This window comes from Dipodomys merriami, unplaced genomic scaffold, assembly GCF_024711535.1.
Source record: "Dipodomys merriami isolate MVZ:Mamm:240054 unplaced genomic scaffold, mDipMer1.0.p SCAF_3693, whole genome shotgun sequence".
NCBI classification, from domain to species: domain Eukaryota; kingdom Metazoa; phylum Chordata; class Mammalia; order Rodentia; family Heteromyidae; genus Dipodomys; species Dipodomys merriami.
The window spans coordinates 1-4,698 of NW_027205263.1; the positions used below are offsets into that span (position 1 = coordinate 1).

A 4,698-nucleotide genomic window follows, 5' to 3' on the forward strand; every position below is an offset into this window, starting at 1 on the left:
AATTTAAGTCTCAGAGGTTTTGAATTGAGTAATAAATTTGTGGATTAAGTGTGTACACAATGGGGGATAGGGTCTACTAGTTAACTATGGGTTTATCTGAGGATGTGCAGGACAAGAGTTAAGTCACATACAGAAGATCAAAAGAGAGGAAAAGGTGAAAAGGATTAGAAAGGGAGAGAAAAAGATCAGAAGTTCAGTAGAGCTAGACAAAAAAAACAAAAAGATAGTTAAGAAAGAAAGAAAAAGAGAAAGAAAAGAAAAGAAAGGAAAATGCACATTCATGTATTCCTAAAATAAAAATTATAAGAGGAAAAAAAAGTTACTGGAAAACAATTATTTTTTCAAAAAAGGCAAAAATTAAAGATTAATAAAATTTTTAGAAAAGGAAAAAAAATTATATATATATATAAGGTACCAAAAAAAGAGAGAAAAAAAAGAAAAGAAGAGGAAGAGAAGAAAAAAAAAAGTTCTTTGATTTTCTTTTTGTTTTTTTGGGAGGGGTGGGAAGAATCTTGTATCTCCCTTTTGTCTGTAAACAGCCTCTTGTTGGAGTCTCTGGTCAGCTTGAGGTCCTGTGGCTTGATTGGTTTCTTAAGTCAGTTTGTTCGAACAGGCAGAAAATGCTCTGCTTTACCCAAGATTTTGAAATCCCCCTCCCAGATTAGTTTACTGGGAGGGTGATCTGCTTTAAGAATCACAAAAGAGGGGGATGCAATGGTAAGGCTAGGTTCTGGGTAGAGTTGAGGCCTTTCAACAATCAGTAGCTTTTTCCTGGGGCTATTTTGTGAAAAAAAAAAATACTCACAGAGCCCAGCCTGGAGCCGTTCTCAGGGTTTCTGTTTTTCAATTGATTGTTGAGGCTGCTAGAAGGAGGGGCAGCCTCTGGCTCTGGTTACCCAGTGAGGAAAGCCACTCCAGTGGCTGGTGCCTGAGCTGGGTGACTTTTCCCTGGATGGAGCCGAGTCTGGCAGGTCACTTCACTGCCGTTAAGTTCTTGTGACCTGCTAAATGACTCATTTTATTCCAAGGCCTGGGTTGGAGCTGGCAGCTCCTCCGAGCTTTGTTGGTATCCAAGATGGAGATCACCGGTGCTGGGGGGGGGGGGGTGGCCTTCCCTCCTCTGCTCCCTGAGATGGAGTGAGGACGTCGGGCTTCTACTCACGTCGAGTCTTGGATCCTGGGTCGTCTCTGGTCTGCCAACTGCAGGATGAAGATGTACGCTCCTTGTCGGTTCTTGCTGGTGTTGAGTAGAATCCGCTCGCCCACTGCGTCTGGCTCCTTCGTCCCCGACTGTCTGTGTGAGCGCTCAGTTATGGCCCCGGCTGCACCGCGACCCTGCCGCCGCCGCCGCGGCAGCTGCTGGCAGGCGCTCAAATGTGTCTTTTTGCCTTGGCTTCCCCTCTCTTCTCTAACTCTCTGTCCTGTGATGGCACACTTGGTGTGATTCTCTGGCTTAGGACTGTTCACTGGAACTCTAAAACTGCTTTCTATGTGAGAGCTTGTTCAGATTCCAGCTTCTCCTCCGCCATCTTCCCCAAGAACCTTCGATTATCACCTTTGATTTATTTTTAATTGATGCTGGTACAAGGTGATGGATAAAGATACAGTTTGTTTTCTGCATGTGGATATCCAGTGTTCCCAGCATCATTTGTTGAAAATGCTGTCTTGATTCCAGCCTATATTTCTAGCTCCCTTATCAAATATTAGATGGATATAGGACTGTGGGTTTATTTCAAGGTATTCAATTCTGTTCTATTTTTCCTGAGGCCTATTTTGAGGCTAATATCAAGCTGTTTTCATTACTATAGCTCTATAGTAGAATTTGAAGTTTGGTATTGTCATACATCCAGCACTACATTTTCTGCTAAGCATTGCTTTTGCAATATCTAGTATATGTATGAGTCAAGCGGAAAAGGTCAGATAATGTGATGTCAGGAAAATGAACCCTTAGATGTGTATTTTAATGTTTTTTTCTTTCATGCATGTGTTTCTAATGCATTTATAAGATTATCTCTTTGCTATATTTGATGTCAGTATAATTTGTGGAGGAGATGGGGAAAAACCAGTTGTTTAAGGATACAGGTGGACCTGTTGCAACAATGAGAAATACAAGTTGTCATGTCCAAAATGAGCTTTACAATGTTGGTACGGGGGGTGGGGTGGAGGGGGAAGGAGAAGGCTGGGGATTGGGTGGGGAAGGGAATATAGCTGAACGTTTGTAATTTGTTGGAAAAGATAGAAATTAGCCAAGGTAGAAAAGAAAGATTAAATACTTACAGAATTGTTTTAAAGGGCAAGAAGAGCATGCCTCTGTGTTCTCACCAAAACTGTCAATTTCAAAATCACTTTAAGCCATAAAGCCAATGACTAGAGTGGAATACAAACCTAGCCACTGCTAAAATTCAATTCCAGTCCTGTTGCCATGGTTTATGCCTATAATCTTAGCTACTCAGGAGGCTGAAATCTGAGGATTGTGGTTCAAATAGAGCTTGTGTAGACAAACATGCACGACTGATCCTCAACTGACCAGCAAAAACCCAGAAGGGGAGGTATGGTTCAAGAGGCAGAGTGATAGGAGCAAAAATGCTGCAGGAGAGAATCAGGTCTGGAGTTCAAGTTCCATTACTGCTACAAAAAGAATCATTTCCATTACGCCTAATCTATCGTGTACACTGATATTTTAAAAATACGCAATACTTTCTGTTGTCTTTCAGACCTCATGGAAGTTCTTTTTTTTTTTCAAAACAACAACATTTGCTTTATTGAGTTCTTAAAATTCTTTTTTTACAAAATAGTTTATTACAAAATGGTAAACACGCATGGATAACTATTATGGTACATTTAAAAACATTTTAAGACATCATTTGTATTATACAGCATAATGGAATAATCATCAGATTTTTACAATTTTTCTGGTTTATAAATGTAAATTCAAAGCTGGGTGACGGTGGCTCACACCTGTGATTCTAGCTACTCAGGAGGCTGAGATCTGAGGACCACAGTTCAAAGCCAGCCCGGGCAGAAAAGTCCATGAACCTCTGATCTCCAATTAAAACCACTAGAAAACCGGAAGTGGTGCTGTGGCTCAAGAGGTAGAGTGCTCGCTTTGAGCTGAGGAGTGCAGGGACAGTGGAAAAACACAGAGTTCAAGGAAGTTCTACTGGCCATAGATCACCAGAAATACTTTAATGTAAATGAACTCCACTTACTTCTATACTTTACGATAAGTTACATTATTATGTTTCTTAAAGAAATGAGAAACTAAAAAATGAAATTAAGTAACATTCTAAGGTACCACAGCTTCAAAAACAGAAGAGGAGAGAATTCAATCCAGCTAATCTAGATGTAGCCAGTATGTTATATTGTGACTCAGTGCAGAGCACCACATTACATATGTATGGCTTCTATTTGTTAAGAGTAGCTCTTTTCTACGGTAGCAAGGGCACTTTACACATAATAGTATAATTCACTCAATAATATTAAATTTTATCTCCCCAAAACATCATCAAATATAATTTACATCATTGTTTTGCATGGCACTACAAAAGAAACTGAAAATGTAATTCGATCTCAATACATGTTTTAGAATTTCTGTTTTATATTTAGTGAAGTTGACAGATTGACAAAATATTGAGCCAGAAATGTACTTAACACATATTAATAATTTTAGCCTCTTACCTGCACTTAACTTCTATCGAATAATTTACATTAAAATGCCACTCATAATGATCTTCTCAGTTTCAAATATCTTAAAGTGTGAAATAAGGGTTTAACATCAACAGTATAAAAAAAAATATGGAACGCTTCACGAATTTGCATGTCATCCTTGCGCAGGGGCCATGCTAATCTTCTCTGTATCGTTCCAATTTTAGTATATGTGTTGCCGAAGCGAACACCTCATGGAAGTTCTTCAGGTGACTGAGTCATATGCACACTCAGGACTCTCGCTGAGAGGGAGTCAGCATAGTCACATCGTTTTTAGTTTTTCATCTTTATCTAGATAGAAGGATGGAGAAATGAGGGTTGAAAAAGCCAATCCAAGTAACCAAGCAAACATCAGGCCAGACAATTGGTTTAAAAGAGTAATCAAATGCACATTTGAAATTATCCAATGGTAGAAACATTATTTACTTCTATTTTACTTGACAGATCTCAGCTTATAACTGATTATGATTTAAATATAAATACAGATTCAAAATCTGATATGAAAATGTAATTACTCTCTATTTAAAAAGGAATTCAAATCACTAAGCTACACAAACAAGAAGGATCTTACTAGATGCTCTTTAATACTATTGTAGCTAATGGATTTTATTTACCTTGACTATAATGAGACAACATTGTTGATAAAATAGCTTCAGTTTACTTTTCACAGTCATCAATGCTTTGATCTCTTTCAACAACTAAAACAAAAATAGTCTTTTCTATCAACAAAGTAAAATATCGCTGGTAAAGAGAAAATATGTGAGTCTAATTATAAATATTGGATCACAAAATGAACTGAAATGTCAAAATGCAGTGAAAAAATCTATTGAATAATGAAAGCATCTATTTATTCTCTAAGTCACACTAAAGAGTCTTAAGGAAAAATACTTTTAAAACTTACTTAAAATGTTCTTGTCTCAAATTGTTCTTGAGCATTGCCTGGATTACTTTGAGCTAAATCAGGCCACCAAGATTGGCCCAGAGAAAATGGCA

The 4,698-nt window shown here is 38.0% G+C and overlaps 1 non-coding gene across 1 annotated transcript; it reads right to left on the reverse strand.

The window, feature by feature from the left end:
* Positions 1-3,789: 3,789 nt before the first annotated feature.
* On the reverse strand, positions 3,790-3,896 carry LOC138804552 (U6 spliceosomal RNA). The gene has a single exon (XR_011365290.1). It is a non-coding gene; the product is annotated as a U6 spliceosomal RNA (small nuclear RNA).
* Positions 3,897-4,698: the final 802 nt, after the last annotated feature.